The sequence below is a fragment of the Ambystoma mexicanum genome, chromosome 9 (genome assembly GCF_040938575.1).
Source record: "Ambystoma mexicanum isolate Mex_15411 chromosome 9, UKY_AmexF1_1, whole genome shotgun sequence".
Classification (NCBI taxonomy): Eukaryota; Metazoa; Chordata; class Amphibia; order Caudata; family Ambystomatidae; genus Ambystoma; species Ambystoma mexicanum.
In genome coordinates this window covers 348,515,757-348,534,999 of record NC_090931.1, presented here as the reverse complement: position 1 = coordinate 348,534,999, position 19,243 = coordinate 348,515,757, and the positions used below count along the sequence as shown (strand labels likewise).

The window sequence follows — 19,243 nt, the reverse complement described above, 5'->3', positions numbered from 1 at the left end:
CATCCTCATGCCCTGCCCCAAATTCTTGGGCAGGCACCAGGAATAACCTGTGTGGCAAGTGACACTGCCACAGTGTAAGCATGCACCTTCAGTTGAGGATGTTGGTGCAAACACATACAATGTGCCACAAGCTCCTGGTGAGGGCATGTTTTATTTTGTGTGTGCTCTAGCACCTTGAAGCATTTCATGTGCTAGATGGAATGACCAAAAAAGATCTCAGACCCAAATAACCGGACAGACTCAAAGAACATGGCAACGTACTACTTTATTATCATCTTAAAATAAAGTAGGGCAGTCTGGGGAAAAACAAACTGTACGCCACACACCCACACTTCAATTTTGATTGCACAAAGATTTTATACCTCAACGTACATCATCTATGACGTCATACTACGTGGCAAACTGTAAAACCTATTAAAGGGAGGGATTGGTTGAGAGAACATATATGCCTATATATCAAATAAGTATTAGTAATATTACTGGATGCCCCTTATCTACTAGGCATCCTTGGACCACTTCTAAATATGTATAATATAATACAGATTATAGCAGAAAAACATCAGTGGGTTGGCCTTTGCAACATTATATAACATGTTGCTACATATACTCTCTGGTTGGTTGGCATTCTCTTTCAACCTTGGACTTTCGGCTCATTAGCAGCACATAAGCAAAACAAAACTCATGTTCAGAGAGCAACGTCAGACTATTACTCATTTTCCCAATTAGTCCATCATCTCTCATCGGTCTGGCCTGAAGACAAAGCTTCTTCTTTATAGTTGATCTTGCAGCTTGTTCTCTGTACTGGGATTTTCAAGGGAGTGTAGGTACAACATTATTTTCGCCTGGAGCTTAATGAATAGCCCTTGTTTTCAACTTCTGAGTCATGTGTGAGGAGACCACAATTTTGTCCATTTCTACCTTTTATTTACTGCTATTTGATTTAATTAAGCTGGGTGTTATTACTCCTCTCAACCTCTTAAGACTTGCTCACACCACTTTACATAGGCTTTTCTCATCTCTAATTGCCCAATACTTGGCACTTTGCAGATGTTTTCTTCTGTGCTTAATCTAAGAGAAATATGTCTTATGTACATGGCTTATCTTCTTGACTCCCTTTGTGCCTTGCAATTATTTCTTGATGTGGCATCCTTGATCCCAGGCCAATATACTACTATTTATTCCTCACACAAAGCTGTTTTTCCAGCGTCTCCTGGCTCTGCAGACCTGTCTGTCTCTGAGGTAGCTTGACTTGTTTCAACACAAGTCCGATGTACATCTTTCCATCATGGCCACCTTAGCCACGTTATGTTTGCTTCTGCAGCAAGCTTCTATATGTCTCAGCTACCTTGCATTTCTGTGTATGTACATTCACTTCATCTCTTCTCACTTATTTCTTTGGTGCATAGGATTTCTTCATATTTGATTACTTGTTTCCCTTGTTACTTCAGTTACATCTTCATTCTTTATGCATTTGCATATAGTTTCAGTGCGTCTTTGTATCATTCCCTCATGATGCCACTCTGTTCTCATCAGATTTCACTTATAGTTCTTCGCTGTCCAATGGTGTTTGCAGACATCCCTCCACCCTCTCAGTGCAAGGGCACATTCAATATGGTTTTCTGAGTGCATATCATCTCTCTCTCATACACTCTATCCAGTATTGGGACAATATCTGGTGTCCTACAGAGGGCTCTCCTCCTGCTGTTCCAATATGATGGAGGTGAGGGTGTGGGAGCTAGGGATGATGTGTCCACATTCTCCTCTACATATGGGTACAAGCTCCTACATTGTGCCTGGCACAACCATATTGTACATTTAGCAGTTGCAATATGAAGGCTCCTCATTTCACCATTTCACTAAATCATGGCTCCCATAGAAAATGTGGTAGCATCAGAGGAATCATTTTCTTATGACAAGATGAGCCAAACTTACTTCTTTATCCCAAGACTGTGAAGAGGTAGAAAAGGTATGCAGTGGTGAAAGTTGGATGCTTAGTGGCTGAAATTCTCTCTTAAGATTATTCACCTTAGCGCTCTGCAGAACATCATTAATGTATGCCCTTATAACAAGAGGCCACAATATTGTAAAGAATGCTGTCTGCTGGAGGCAACCTATCACTTTGCTGGGAACATGTGCCAGACATAGGAGCACTTGCATATTAGTGATCAAGGATATTCTGATATTGCCATATAAACTGGGTAGATCTACTGAAAGCAAAAGAAGTGTTCGCAGAGGAATGCTCACGCTGCTCAGGAGGTGGGCTGTATTATTGGAATAACATGTAACCTAGCTCTTAATTCACAGAAGCGTTTTATAATGACAAAACCCCATTGGAAAACAGTCTGTGAATTAGGCCCCTAGTCTCTTGCGGGAATGTATGATTTAAGTGGCTGTTCAAGTGAATGGATTATGCAGTACATGAAAAAAAAGACAGTTAAAAAAATGTGCTTCCTGATACCCTTAAAAATTTAACAATAAGAAAAGATATTCATGAAAGACGTTATTTGTAACAAAAAACCTTCTAATGATATAACTATTTTAGGACAATCATTGTGAAGACCTTCCAAGATCCAATACAAATCACAGGGACGTCCTTTGGGGGTTGCCAGGGATCACAACTGCGACCCCTGAGTCACAGTTTGCAACCCCTTAGGAGTCCTTTGCGACCCCTATGATTTAAAATAATTTAAAAAAATGTCTTTTGGGGGGAAAATGGAAGCACCTGGTGTAGCGGAGGGCCCTGAAGCCCCCACCTTGCAGAGGCCTCCACCACACCAGGTCTGGTGGGTCCCCACTCCAGTCCTCACCCATCATGGTGAAGGCTGGGCCGGAGAGGCGCTCAGTAGGGGTTGGATTGGGAACTTACCGTGACATGTGCCACATGTCACGGTCAGCTCCAAGCCCTTCTCCCTCGGCTTCCTTGCAGCTCACATACAGAAACCAGAAAGCTCTTGCAGCTTCCTGATTCCTGTTTGTGAGCAGCACGGAGGAGCCGACGGTGCCCTGGAAGGACAGACCGAAGGTGCAAGAAAAAGGTAAGAAGGATTCAAATAAAGGATATATGATGTGTATTTTGCTGCATGTGTGAAGTGCGTGTCAGATGTATGCATGTGAATGGTGGGTGAATGAGAAGTAATGTGATATGATGTGTGTTTTTGAATGTTCTGGGTGGGTGGGTGTGTGCCTGTGTAGAGAATGCAATGGGTGGATGTAAGAAAAGGTGTGAGTGAGTGAGTGACTGGTGGGTGAATGAGTATGAATGTGATGGTGTGTTTTTTAATGTTGTGCCTGGGTGTGTGCCTGTGTAGAGAATGCAATGAGTAGACTGGTGGGTGAATGAGTATGAATGTGATGATATGTTCCTATATGGGAATACTCGCATGTGTTGCTGGAACCAGCATGGACATACATGGGCATAGCCAACATGAAAGGTGAGGTGCCACTAATTCTGTTTAAACCACAGAAAAATCATTTGTGGATAACCCGTGTTATGTTTATTTGACACTGACAAGCATCCAGTGTGTATGGCCAGCTACTAGATATAACAGATGTATCTTAGTCGTCTGCCACCATCTCAAGATGAGATGAGCAATGTTCATCAGGCATGTGTTGGACCGATATTTGTGATATGATATGACAGGTTATTTATAACACACTTAATACCCAGAGTTTTCTAAGCGTGGACCCAGGGATCGAATCTGTGTTGCTCCATGTCCTCTTGCTTCCAAGGCGAGCACGTTGCCCCTGAGCTATCCTCCCAAGAGGGTACATATCATGCAGCAGTGGCTAGCACACAAGTCTGTAAGTGGCATAAAAAGCTGGCAAAAAAGTTCTTGCAAAAAATAAGTCACGTTTTACATTTCACAACTCCTTATCTGTTGGCATAGGGCTTGCCCTTGATATTATATATTTTTGACAGGCACAAGGCCATAGGATGGGCGGATAGGTAAATTGGATCACCCTCAGTGGCCCTATGCTTCCTGGCCTTTTGGTACAGACTGCTTGAGTGGATGAACGCTGCTAGAAAAGAGCAAGAACCTCCTCCTGCAAATCCTCTCTACACGACTGCGTGCCTAGAAGCCGAGTCTAGGATATCAGTTAGCATGTGTTTTGAATTTGTGAAAACTGGAGCTGACTGGCCAGGACAGGAAGTGACCTTTCTAACCACAGCATTATAAGATCACACCTTTCATTTGGCTCAGTATAACCTTCAACACATGCTTGCCCAGGGAAGGTGTGCAGAACGTGGACCCAAAAGCCAGGTCCTCAGAGCCTGGGTCTGGAAAAAGGGTCCTTGCCCAAATCGTGATGCATACCTAGTTCACGGATATGCATTTATTAGATACACTTGTAAACTTTCCTCTGTGCACAGTCTAATGCCAAACCAACTGTGCTTTGTAACAAATAGCTAATTGAGTTTTACCCGCACCCCTAATTTTGAAAATTACTCAATTTCTGCCTATGCCCAATTTGGGCCTAAAAAGCATCTGATTCAGTATTTTACTTTCTTTTACTAATAGCTTGAGGAGTGGTGATTGACAGCTGTGCTAAATTAAATCACTTTTCTAACCCCAATAGACTATTAAAGGAATTTACATCGACGCTACTGTCTAGTTTCCATGTATATATTTTCTCCTGCTGCATACACCTTTATTTCTGACATATGTTCCAGTGACCGGCATGTCAAAGCATTGGGAAATGTGCCTGTGCACTTTTAGTGACTTGCAACTATTGTACTTTTTTTTTTCATGAGTTCCCCTACACCCTACAAAACAGATTGCAAGCTAGGGGAGTGATTTGAAGGGTAGAGAGGGGACCGGAGACTACTCATTCTCACAGCAGTCCGCAAGTGGGTGCTTTCATACTTAAAGGAAAGAGTTAACTGCTTATAACATTGAAGCTGCACTGCAATAGTATTTTTAGAATGCATAAAGAAGTTAGATGCCCACCACACAAATAGGTGTTCCCCTCCCCCACCATCTCTGAAGTTAGCGCCTCTCCCAACATTTGAAGGGTAGACCCCACAAATGTAGGTTCTGTTGTGCCCCTAAGGCTGATGAAGCATACGCGAGTCGCGAGTTTGAGATTTCATAGTACATGAATGACTGACTGCGTGAGCGATGAATGTAGAGGGGAATCCAGATTGGAAGATAGCCTAATGTGCAGGCAGAGGAGGGGGAGACTGGGGGATTTGGGGAGGGAGGGTAGGTCAGGGACCAAAGACTGATAGTTTAAGATCTGGTAACTGGAGGACAGGCGTCTGCGACAGCAGCAGAAATGATATTGCTCCAGGCGATTGCATCCTCATATGTGGTCTCATGTTTCTGATGTATTCAAAAATGTTGCCACTTTCTGTTTTGTCAAGGGGTGAAAGGTCGTGTGCCATCACTTCCTGTGATGCCACGTGGGCGGTGGGGTCAAAAGGCATCACTTTTTGTGGCGTCGTCAGATGTCAAGGGTCATGTGATGTCACGTCTGCTACCCTTGGCATTTTGGTAAAATGACCTCCCTGGCACATCAGTTTGAAATATTTAAAATGTAGGTATCCGTGCAGTGACAATAGGGACTGGGAGATGGTGAAATATCGTTCGTGTGATTTTCAGGTGATAACAAGTGAATCACACCCTCATGTGCAAGCTTACTGTCAATGAGTCTACACTAGCAAATGTAGTGGGCGCCAGCAAGTGTCTACTTTGGCGAATTGAAGAGAAGAAGGTAACAGTGATCTCCCGTTCCCCCCTGATCAGGATGGGTAATCCCGTTCCAGCATCCCTTTCCCTTCCATTGCTTACTATTCCCCATCGACAGTTGCAACCTTGACATTGGAGTACGGCCCCAAAGTTTGCGTAAGAAAAGCTATCTGCAGCGGCGCATAATCTCACCCCATCCTTCTAGAAGACACGCTTCTATATCCCCATACAATTCCCTTTCTAAGTCTGATGGCAATGTTGCGGCCATGCTCCCTAGAGAATCCTTAGAAATACATGCACCCTATTCCATTGCAAAGCCTGCAGCAGGCCAGCCATACAATAGTTAAACTTTTCACAGATACCTCACGCTTACTTGTCTCCTCGTTTCCCTCTTCACCTTCCTTACTCTGCTTCACCAGTCAAAGCGTGCTTAAGGGTAGCGCATAGCAGCGCATAAGTTGATGGGTGTTGCTGAGAAGCACTATCGATCTCTTGTTCATTCCTAAGTGCATGTAGGTGTAACGTGTAAAGAAACTCACGACGGGAGAAAAGCAGGCAGAGGAGATTTCAATCGGGTGATCTGTGTGCTTGGCATGACCCCACTGTAGCATTGTGGACTTAAGAGCTGGTCAAGTCAAGGCAAGCATACTTTATTTCAACAAATTGCTACAGAACAAAACAAGCTGATATAAATATAAAGAGATAATGAATGAAAAAAAGTAATACATTATGATCACAAGAAGCAAAGAAAATGAATGTTACTGCACTCTTAGTCTTAATTTCAACATGGTACATAAACATGACTGAACAGCCCATATCAAAAGCTGAATCATTGACTATATAGAAGGTTGGGCAGTTACTGATTAACATCTCTAGCTTTGACAATAGGCGAGATGGTGCTGCAGTGAATACTACAATACCTGGTACACCAAAACATGAAATGAATCACGGTGTCTTTAAAATGAGGACAAAAAGGGACATTCATTAGCAATGTTAGGCCTAACAGTGTAAGTGCTACTGACTTAAGAGCTGTCATTTGTTCTAGTTTTAGGCCCTCATCTGACCTACGGGGCGGAGAAGTCGGCGAGGACACATTGAGGCTGTAATGGACAAAAGCTAGCACTAATGAAAATCTTCAAGTTCAATATTGCTTTTCTCACGTTAATGTTTCAGCCCTGCTACAATCGTACTCCCCTCCTAACTGCTTCCTTCCTCCCTTCCAAAAGTCGGTGGTGACTGGTGAATTTTTTAATACGAGTGTTATAAATATTCATCACGAATATGCAAGAGAGACTGAGCATAGGGGAGAGCCCAAAAAAACCTGAATATGGTTCAAGGAGGCGGGGGGGGGGGCTCTCCCCCTAGAACAATAGCATGATGAATTTACAGCACCCTTTCTATGATAAAATGGCTAAAAAGTTAGACGATTTTCCAATGGACCTTAAAGGGTAAAACATGGACATATGCAGTAGGTGCAAGTCACCAACATTGCACAGGAGCACTTTCCAACTCATATTTATGAAGCCTTTTCCCACAATATATGCACAGCATAAAAAACATGTTTATGCTGGCTGTACAATACGTGTCCATGGAGGCTGCACCAATATATATTAGAATTATCATATTAGACCATATTCCTGTTGGCTTTGCCAATTCACAATGCCATGCCAAAGTAACATCAAATGTCCAGGCTGTCACACCATGTAAGCTAGTATAGCCGCTTAAGAACACTCATCATGCTGGCTATACCCATGATGCTGTCACAGTGGTACTTCGTAGTGCCTGTCACTGGAGAGATGGGAACAGGGCCTTTCCTTTACAGCCATCGCACCTATGTCACGAATGTAGTGACGTGTCGGTGCATGGCCAATCCAATCCGAGCGCGATCCGGAAGAGAAGACGCTCGGCAGCGCTCGCTTCCTCTGCGTCTCAATGCTCTGTGATTCTACCACTGCCTTGAGTGACTACTCTCTTCCTCTTCAGCATCCTTTTCCTTTCACTGTAATTAGTTAATCCTTACCTTCTTTTGTTTGGGCTCCACCCTGTTCCCTGTCTTTCCTGGAATCTGCCTCTTTAAAATGCTGTGATTCTTAGTCCATATCCCGATTTCACTGGAGACATCTCAACCTTACCAATTGGATGCTTCTTTCTGCATCCAGGAGATCCTTAGAAGGTTTTTCAGACACTTGCCTTTTCCTCCCTGGACTTACACTTATTGTCAGAGTGCTTTGTTATATTCCTCTGGGTCATTGTGGAGCCCCAGAGGGACTGGCCTTACCTCATCAAGTTGTCCCGCCACTCAAGGCATCATGTTTGACCTGCGGCTGACAGATGCCAGTAAAGAAATGTCACGGTGAAGGAAGATGATATATCTAGACTGGCTACACCATTGTAGGACAGTCTTTCCTGTATTAACACTTATTTTTGCCTTAGACTTGATGCTCACTAAAGAATGCCATGCCACTCTTAGAAAACATGTTCAGACAAGCTTCTCCAATAAAGTCAGTGGTGGCTGAGTCTCTAGCCATGTCATGAGACTCATCATTTTTGCTTTACCCTTGAGACCCAGCAAGAAATGCCACTACACAGTGAAATAAAGTTTGAACACATAACAACACACATCATGTTGGTTTACCCACTTGAAGTACAGTAAAAAATGACATTGTAAAAATGCATTTATTCAGGTTAGACTTAAGCTCCCCCATTTTGTTTCATGTGCTCACTCCATCTTGCAAAATCTCTGATTTAGAGCTGAAAGGAATATGTTCGCCGCACAAGAGTGCTGAGCCACATAGAAATGTTCTGCAAAGAAATTATTTAATTGTTATTACAGCCTTGGATCTTGCACAGGCCGGACCAAGCGCAATAAGACATTTCTGTCTACAGCTGTTAATTGCGTAGGTCTCACAAATGCACGTACTAATAATAAGAATAGTTTATGACACAGCAGATGTTCTGTTCCATTCTGTTTGTAGCAGGAAAGGGTTATCCTAAAGAAACTGTAAAACATGCCGCTGCACATTAACCCTCGATCATGAAAACAAAAGATAAAATTGGTAGGAATGTCTCCTTTCAGTGAGAACTGTCTGTTGTCTTGTAAGGTCAGATAGCTAGAATGTACAAGCATGAAATCATTGACAAATGTATGTTTTCACAGAAAACCCTATACGTAGCAGTCAGCTGTAAACTATCTCTGACACCTATGACATCGCACTCGCAGCAGAACTCATGTAAACTGGGTTGCAAATAAGATGCATTTTCCTTACTGTAAATTGCTCACTTCTGCACAGCTATTGTTGTGTAGAACCTGAGTCTGCTTGAAGCGAATCAAATCTGTTGTTTATACTCATCTCCGTGTCTATTGGTCTTATCTTGTTTGTAGTACAGTTACCAGATTTTGATTTTACACCATGTCAAAATGTGATAATATACTCATACTAGCTGCACCAATGTAGTCCTGCCTGGACATGTAATACCACTTATCATGTTTCCTTTACCTTTAATGCTAAGGAATAAATGTCATGCCAGAATAAGAGCATATAGCCAGACTGGTTTCACCAATATAGGCCGTTCTACCTATGTATTCATCCTCATCCTTTTTGGCATTGCCCTATATGACCAGTAACAAATGCCATACCAGAGTTCGAAAACATGTTCAGACTAGCTGGATCAATATTGGCATGTACCATGTAACAACACACATCATGCTGTTGTTACCCTAGATGCATGTACCAAAACAAGCCAGAGTTAAAAAGTATGTTCTGAATGGCCTCCCCCATTTAGACCAGTACCACATAAGAATACTCATCACATTACCTTTACCCTTGTGATGCCCAGATACAAATATGTCCAGATTGGACCCACCAATGTAAGGCAGTACCACATAAGAATGCTCAACAAGGTGTCATTTACATTGATCCTTAGTAAATAAAAAACAAACGGTATATGCTAATGTAAAATACCAATGTCTAGACAGGCCTCACCAATGTAGGCAAGTAGCATGTAAGAATACTCACCACATTGCTTTACCCTTGTGATGCTCAGTACAAAAATGGCATGCAACAGTAAAATAAATGCCTAGACTGACATCACTAACATATGCCATACATAAAAAAACACTCATCATGCTGACTTCACCCTTGATGCCACCAGAAAAACATGCCCAGATTTGTCCAACCAGTACAGGCCAGTATAATATAAAAAACACTCCTCATGCTACTTTCAAACTGGCTGCCAATTAGAAAATGTGATGCCAGCATAAAAAAAAGGTCCAGACTAGCCTGATGTAGGTAGGTCAGGACCACATCAGAACACACGTTGTGCTGTCTTGACTCTTGATGCCCAATACAACAATGCCATGCCACAGTAAAAAACTATGTCCTCTAGGCTGCTGTACCCCAGCACCCATCAGATGTGTGCTCCAAAAACCAGCACACATGCATTGACATTCATACAACATCAAGCATTCCTCATTCACTCTCACATTCACATGCACACCCACACAAAATGTACACTACACAATACAATGCACAATACAGAATTCAGACACTCTGTTATTCACACACACACTTACAAACACACATCCTCACATGCACACATAAACAAATATGTTTCAAGAAAGAAGTCTTACCTCCAGCCTGCTCTGGATTCCAGTCCACTCTGCTTCACGCTGGCTGCTACATTGAAAGCCCTCTGGCTCCCAAACAGGATACTGCAAGATCCAGAAAGCAGAGAGTGCTTCCTGGTTCCTGTACATGCATAATGGAGCTGGGACACCTGCACCATGCTACCGCTCATTCCCTTGATGTGCAGGGAGGTGCAAAAGATCCCCCTTACACATTCAGCCCTGCAGTACCCTAGCCTGCATCCGCAATGGGCCATGCAAGGCTGGGAACCTAAACGCCCATGGTCTTGAATGGCCAAATGCACAAACACACTGAGGTATTGAAAATTGTGAAAAGGAAACAATGTTTCCTTTTAACTGCTTGCTGCAGCTGGGGGAAGCCCTCAGAATTTTAATGTGGCTGACTTTGCACGTCCACATTGAGTGGCGGGTCGACAGCCTGTCACCCACCATGGACGAACTGCCCCTGCCAAAAGCATTGACATCGACATTCAGTGGCAGTGAGTATAATGCCATCGGCTCTGTGGGAGGTTCTGAAAGCACGTACAAGTATTTATGGACGGTATTGTGAAGAATCTGATTGGCTCTTCTGCAGCCAAAATTGGAATGTATTTGGCATATCTGAAACACACAGTAGTACATAATTGAAGAGTGCTGGTCAGTACTGTAATGGCATGCAGGCTAGACATCCATCACTTTACCCATTTTGAAGGACAATCCTTATGCGGAAACCACTACACCCTAGTTCCCCTGCATATATCCGTTTGTAAAAAAACAGTGCGGATCACAACCACCGTATCCATCACTCCCAACAAAGCATCATGAGTTATAATGCACAGACAATATCCCTTTCTGGCAGATACTGTTCAATTTTAGATCAGTAAAAGATTACCTTGAGATGGGAGCTATCCCATAAGTGAATTATCCTGCATTATGCGTTCCTCCAGCAACGAACAGACATGGCACAGTTTATAAAAATCAATAGACTGAAGTCCTTCGTCTGCTCGTGGATTCCTAATGAATCAATTTATGATGTATTAGCACATTTTAGATTGTTTCTCTTGCTTTAATGGCTTTTGCTGTGATAGCTAAGTCAAATCACATTGTTCACATCCTCTTGAGTTAAAAGGACGTCAATCAATTTGAGCATGGCTGTAAAAGCCAAATTATCAATTTTCATCCTTTTAAAACAATCAAAAATCTATGATTCGCTCCATTAAATTAGAAGGATGACTGCATCCTTTTTCACAGCAGTACATGGATGCAACTTTACAATGAAAATACCCTATCCTCTGTAGAAATCTGAATATACACTTTCATTCTGTGTTCTGCGATTGTGGATGTTGTGTCGTGGCCTTTTTATCAGACTATGCCCAGCTGGGTGTCAGACGAATGTCTTAGTCAGAAAGAATGACTCCAAATGCAGAGAGGCTGATTCCAAAAGCAAGATGCCAGAAAACTGTGTCTCCATACATTTTTAACCCCATTTTTAACCACATTTATCATTTTGAAACAGTATCATCCCAAACAGCAAAGTACAACAGTCCAAAATGAAGGAATGTTCAATCAAGCTTCTACACAAATATACATATACTTTAATTAAACACAACATATGCAATATTACCACATAGAAAACACTACAAATACCTCCTCCTTATAGAGAACAGCGAATATGCAAGAGATAGAAGAATGCAGCACTAAGAGTAATGAAGCTGGGGTGAAAGGCAATCAATAACCAACATTGGGGGTCATTACGAGTATGGAAGTAGCCATGGTGCTATTAGCACCATAGCTACCCCCATACCGCATACCGGTTCCGGGTTCCCTGAATGGGGAATTACTGAGTCATTCCAACCTTAGAGGACCCAGTATTTCCCCATTCAGGGAATGGGAAGGGAGCTAACAACGGGATTGTTAATAACAGGCCCGTTGTTAGCTCCCTGGTCCTTTAGCAGCTCCCACTAAGGGCAGCTGATAAAACCAGCCACCCTTAGCGGGACATGCTAAAGGACCTCGTAATGCAGCGGTAAGGGGTTAATGGCACTGGCACCCTTACCGGCGCCGTTAACCCCTTACCGCCAACCTCGGAATGAGTCCCATTTTATTTGAAAATGATATGTTCTTGTAGCAAAATTGATTAAAGTGGCCTAGCCAGTCTCTAGGGTCCGTAAAATGGGCCAGGGGTGAAGTCATCAGACAATACTACTGTTGTTGTTCATAGTGGTTCGGCAACAGCGAACCTGGCTTCTAAGTACTCTGCTGGTGGTTCGATTCATGATCGAATGCATCAGTCACGGTAGTCCAGACAGCAAGCAGATGCCATTTTGGGTACAAACTGAAGGTTGCTGAGGTTTGACACATTGTAACACAATGCAGATCATGGAGATCAGCAGGTTCAGATTGACAGTCGAGGTTTGATGGTGGACGGGTCGACATCAAGATGCGTGAAGCAAGTTGGTTCAATATTGTGCTCGAAGGTCATCGTTCGGGAGGAACACCAGGGTCAGTTTGGCCCTGGTTGGATCGGCAATGAAAATTCTGGAGGTTCAAACAGCGCTCGAAGTCTTGCAAGTGCTGTGATGCTCCTTTATTCGAGCTGAGGCAACAATGTGCTTCACAACACGTGGTGCGATGGTGCACTGGTTAAAACATCCAGCAGTGCAGTACAGAGGTCAGCAATTGCCAAAGGAAGCTGTGGAGGGTCCTTTTGGTTTGATTAGGGCCACATGCGCTGAAATCATATCAATGTTAACAGTGGTTTGACGATGAAATTGCAGGCCTTGTGGATGTCTTGGCTCTTAGGTGCTGTGGTTCCCAATCCAGGGTCTCAGGGGCAAGAACAGTCCTTGTTCTCAGGCTCCCAAACACAGTGCTCTTGCTTTTGATGTTTGTCAGCGCCCCAATGCCTCCGGGTCCAAGGATCTCACTATATACATTTTTAAAGTAAAGTAAACTAAAGGTGAGGATGGCACACCTGCAGGAGTCCTTTAGGAATGTCAGGTCCTGGGTACCAATGTGGCTGAGAGAGAGGCAGGTCTTTCACCAGCAGCAAGACACCCCCAATATGGTCTGGGGAAGTTAGGGAGCAGAACCTGCCTCTGCCTGGGACAAACTGTCTTCATCTCACAACTGGGGGACTTTTCCAATGATTGTTCTCCTAACAGGGACCAAAACAGTCTTCTTCAAGGCTGAAGTCTAGAGGTTAATCAAAGAAGCAGTGGGGGACACCTTCTTTTAAAGGCAAAAGTCCTCTTGTGATCAGCCTAAAGGACACCTGCTTTAATGTTTAATGGGTCCATTCCCTGTGAATGAGACAAGCGGTCAAAACACACCCAAAGTCTTTTGTGCTAAAGGAAGTGGAGGGCACAGGAAGAAAGAGAGAATATAAAGAGAAACAAGATGGTGGACTCTTTGCCCAGTTGTGTGGAGCTCTCTCTGTCTACACTAACACTGTACCCTTCCCTTGTCAATAGGATCACAGGACCTTTTGGTATGTAGCACCCTAGTGTGAGGCAAGTCTTTTTGGGATTGGTGTGCCCTTTGATTCTTGTTTCCCAGGCCAGATCCTGCTGGGAGGTTTGCTCACTGGAGAGAGGTGTCACCCAGAATCCTTACAAAGGATAAAAAAGAGAGGCATAGCCTCTTGTAATGCCATGCCATCTGATCTGAATACACGTAACTCTTCCAAAGCTGAACTGGTCTCACAGTGCTGACATATGTACAATATCAGATTGATGTGGTTTGGATAATTATGAGAAATTCTAGCCACCCTCAGTTATTCCTTATACTTAAGGTTTACAAATGCCGCCAGGATAATAACTCTCATAGTTATGTATTGTTCGGAAAAGTGGTGCATTTTGTAAATGCTGCACCTCTGCTGCAGAGCTTTGCCTCTTAATGCAGCTGTCAAGAAGGCTACAGTGACCCCTGAACCTGCTCGGTGACACTGGAGAGCAGCCACTGGAGATCAGGGTACTGATCCAGTAGGGCATAGGTGCACACCATAATTTAGTCGAGGAACTTATGAAAGAGGGATGTTATTAATAACAATCAAAAATGGCAGCACTTCTACAACTTTGCCAGATAGAAATTACTCACACAGCAAATACCTTGTTTCATTAAATCAAACGCTGAATAATATGTACTTCTTCAGCCATCTCATAAGAATTTGGCACCATTAATAAACAAAAGAGGCAGTTATTCGGAGTTCTACAAGGTACACAAACATGCACTATGAAACGTCACTGGTGCCTACAACACACAATTGCAAGGAAGCCAGTCCGGAAACGTGCTGAGTATCTACTACAAAGTTGAACCTATAATCATGATTAAAGTACTATTTTAAGTTCCTTTTAGTCTAGTGGAACGTTGCTGCTGCAGCGTTGTTTTGCTTAGTAACTTTAAAAAAGTGCTTAACATGGCCACCGTGCATGAAAAACTCAAATTGTAAAATGTACACTGGAGCATAAACATTTGCTTCAGTTTAAGACACTGTTCATCAAAACCATTCTATATTTAGGATAATTGAATTTTGAACTTGCAAACAGTTCATGCAACAGAGGGGAAGTCATTCAAACCATGCTGTTTGCATTGAAGGCAAGTGTGCAGCCGTATCTTCTCCTTGAATAGACCCTTACAGTCCAATTTTCAGCTTGAAAGAATGTTGCGTAACACCCGATCCGGCAGGCCGGATCATGTGTTAAGGCCATTAGCACCCCAAGTTATCAAAGTGACAACCCGGGGTCCTAAAAAAGAATTGAGCTTTTCCTTCGTTCATCGGGACACTTTGTGCATCCCGTTGAACAAAGGAAATTCCTTTCCCAAGATGGCTGTCATGGCAGCCAACCCTTGCACTCAGGATGTCTGAGAGCAGCTGCGGCGGCAGCCAATGCCGCAGCTGCCAAGAGGTAAATGGAGGGAGATGGGTTTGGGGTATATTTAAAAACTAAAAAGGCAGCCTGTGGCAGGTAGGCAGCTTGGGGATTTTGTAGAACGCGAGCTGAGATCATAGATTTTAGCCCACGTTCTGCAGAATCTGACTGGCTCTGCCCCCCGCCCCGGGTGCTAATGTTGGGTGAATATAACCTTGTTAGTGATGGAATAGATAAACAGTATGCGCATAGCTAAGAGCTGGAGGTGGTTCAGGCAAAAAAAGCTGGTATTACTGGTGCCGGTAATACCAGTAAATCCCCATTCCATGGAGTCCGATTGGATTCCATGGGGGGGATTTGCAGGATCGAGTGCCAGTATCAGTATTTTCATTTGCCGTATCCTGTCGGATTTACCACCAGGATACCGGCAACCTTGTAATGCGGCCCTTTGTGCCTTGAAATAGACTCCCCTCTGAATTGGTAGAGACTGCGCTTTATCAATTTCATTTAGAGGAATTCGGTTTTTTATATAGTATTAGACTATCATGGTGACTGCAAGATCTGTGCCAATTAAAACCATCCAAGTGTTTGACACCAGAGCTAGTTTGGGAAGCAGATGAATACATCATCCGTATCTTCTGCCTCTTCCCTGCATCAGTACTGCAAAAGATGAGAGACGTTGCTCATTGAGAAATCTGCTCCACCCTTAATCCCCATAGGTACAGAATGGTTTGGGAACAATGTGAGCTAAAGAACACAAAATCTTTCAAACTAACGCTGTAACAGTAGAAAAGCATGCACTAGACATGAAGCAAGTATGCGCTCCACACGAAGATCATGAACAATAGGTAATATATGCATTTAGGCATGACGAAAATTAACATAGCATCCATAGACATGAAGAACACTGACATGACCAATCTATAAGGTGAATACAATGTGAACGACAATCAAATACAGTTCACCAACATAGAAGCAAGAGTGTAGTTGGGCAGCCATTTGATTAAAAATGGAAGCCATAGAACGTCTCTGAATGAGCACAGGCTTCAAAGCCTTGGCAAAAATCAAAAGGCTGAATCCACAGAAATACATATATGTGTAGAGCTCAGACAGTGGATAACAAATAATGCAAAGTTTAAATTGAAATTAGGGAGGATCGGAATGGCTAAACAAAGGCACGAGATAGGAATTCCCAAGATGCAAGCCGTAGACTCTCAGATTAATTCAAGTTTTATAAAAGCACAACCAGCCTTTGTTAACCAGGTGTAACAAAACAGTAAGCCAGATGACTCCATAAAGAATAACTGTAGAGTGTCCCCAGTGGTAATAGAGAACACGACACATACCAGTTAATATTAGCAGCAATCTCAATAAATAGAAGGTAAAACTATTCGAAACACAGTCCAATCGCATTTGACCCATAATTGGAGAACACTAGCTATTCAATAGATGCAAACACAGTTAAGACACCTGCCGTACTCCCCAAATGCACACGTCGACATGACACAAGGCCAAGTACAAAGGCAGTGCCCACTCTCATGGACTGAGAATGAGGGATGGTACATTTTAATTGAGGAAAAATGTTCCCTGGGCCTCTCTCCCCCTACTCTATGTCTGGCTCATATTCTGATGACCTGCCAAGTGTCCAAGGTTGGTAAGCAATGTGCCAACCTATATAAATCCCTAGAGACATGTCACCCCTCAAGCTCTTGCCATGAAGATGATGCAGTTTAACCTTAATCAATCCAGGGGTGGTGCCGGGTTTAACCATTAGATATTTGTAACCCAATGAACTGTTCAAGCTGTAAGGAATCTATATTTAGTCAAACGCACTAACCTATACCGGTTCCCTGTAGGTCTTATTAACTGAGATTATGTTATGATATCATTGATGAGTTTGCAGTACTTTCTTTTATAAGTATGTCGAGAGCAATGAGATTTAAATGTGTGTGTGCCGTCCCAGCTTTTTTAAAAATGTGAATAGAGTTGAGTTTTGTTGTGCACTCTGTCCACTCCATCACTGAGTCTTGTATAGATGTACTTTGTATCCTCTGGGCTTACCTGGGACGTTTGGGCATCCTTAACAAATAAGGGCCCACAGGCTTTCTTGGGTGGAATGCAGGAGTTCCATATTCCAGGACACTTCAATGTAAACCAATCTCTGCTGATACATTTCATGTCATGCTACATCTATTCTCTTAGTGATACTATCTACAGAGTACAGCCTTATAATTCACCCTCATTACTGAATTAAGAACTAGTTTTTCTTGTACAAATGTGCTTGAAATGAGATACTGATATGCCTATATCGAGGCACTGGACAGAGAAAATCTATTGAACTCCTTAAATCTCCCTGAGCCCTCAGATCAACCTATGATTGCATGCATAAAGCCTCAAGTAACATAATAGCAGACACATTTTTGCCTTTGTAATGTTTAAAACATGATCTCCACAAGCTCAATGATTACTAATAGCTAGGCACAAATAAGATGCATTTGAGCGTCCTTCACTTTACAATAATAATTATTATGTTCATGATTTATTGATTTAGATTTGCGGTGTAAAGAACCCCAATTTGCAGTGATATTGTGTGACGGCGGATGGGTATTGAAACTGTAACAGTGCCTCCCTTAAATAGAGGCACGTGGGAAACTCTATGGTTTCATTTGGGCTGCTGGTTGGAGCTTCTATGACGCACAATGGGTTTGAAAAGTGCATGATTCTACTGTGCAGATTCAACTTCAAGTCCCCACGATCATGACAAATGTTTTCTCAGTTTACAAATTGATTATCCCATTTGCGGAGAGAAAGGTGAAGACAGACCCTTAATTCTGGGCTGCAATGGATAGGAAAAGGGACAAAGCACCTGGCGAGTTGCCATCAGCATGCCCTGTAACAATAGTATATACTTGACACATACACATTTCTGTCGCAAACTATACGTGTTTGCCAATGCTTGCCTACCAAATTCCCGGTGCATGGCTAATACAGTTAGATCTTAACAGAGCAAAAACTGAAAGGTCACAGAAATCCCCTGCATAGACACAGTAGTGACATGCCCCGAAGGTTTCATTAGCATGCTCATGTGCCCATGAGTGCACCTGAAAGCCACATCGGTCTGGCGGCAGCTATACTGACGACATGGCTCCTGGCACACGTCTCCTCCTCCTTGTCACGAGAACAGATAGTTATTGAGTCTGGGGAGGATAGCTCAGGGGCAACGTGCTCGTTGGAAGCAAAACGACACAGAGCACCACAGGTTCGATCCCAGAGTCCGCCCTTAGAAACCTCTGGATATTAAGTGTGTTATAAATAACCTATTATATCATTATCATATTATATCATTGAAGATTGTTATTGCTAAATCTGTAGTCAAGTAATACAAACCAGAAATCTACAGTGAGAGAAATGTTTTCCAGATTGCGTTCACCGCACCAGACTCGTCCCCAGAGATGTTTCCATTCAGTTTCATTGAGCCCTCTGAGTGAATTATGAATTACATGCATATTGTGTTGCCCAGCGATTAGAGGCATCTTGTCTGAGCGGTACACGGCCCTGCAGCTGTGGTCAAGACTGCTGCATTTAAAGGTTACAGTGATTAAGCACTGTGATTAATTTAGTCTCAAAAGATTACTTTCCACTCAACTACACATTCCATTTGCATAATGAAGAGGGATTTGGTTTCTTTCTGGCTAACCTCAGAATCATGTTTCTGGTAGATGTATATTTTTGGAATCAAAACACAACTATTATGGGAGCATTAATAGGGCACACTAAGTCAAGCCGTGGTCAGTCGGAAATACTCTCGGAAAAATAATGGACGTAGTTGATCCTGCCCACTGATTCCATTCTCACAGCTTCATCAATATATATATATATATATATATATATATATATATATATATATATATATATATATATATGCATATATATATTTTGAATCATGTATTACAATATCAACTAGTATCAAATACAACAAACAATAATCATTACACAAACATTTCATTTGATACATAAATAAACAAATAAATGCACAATCATTCACACTAAACATTTAA

General features: G+C 42.6%; 1 protein-coding gene and 1 pseudogene across 1 annotated transcript in view; one reads left to right on the top strand and one right to left on the bottom strand.

Moving 5' to 3' along the window:
- The window catches only part of LOC138489529 (poly(rC)-binding protein 2-like), a 94,945-nt pseudogene extending 90,767 nt beyond the window's left edge, over nucleotides 1–4,178 (top strand).
- LOC138487326 (autism susceptibility gene 2 protein-like) overlaps nucleotides 1–19,243 on the bottom strand; it is a 2,615,289-nt gene that overhangs the window by 1,217,361 nt on the left and 1,378,685 nt on the right. The gene's annotated exons all lie outside the window — the stretch shown is intronic.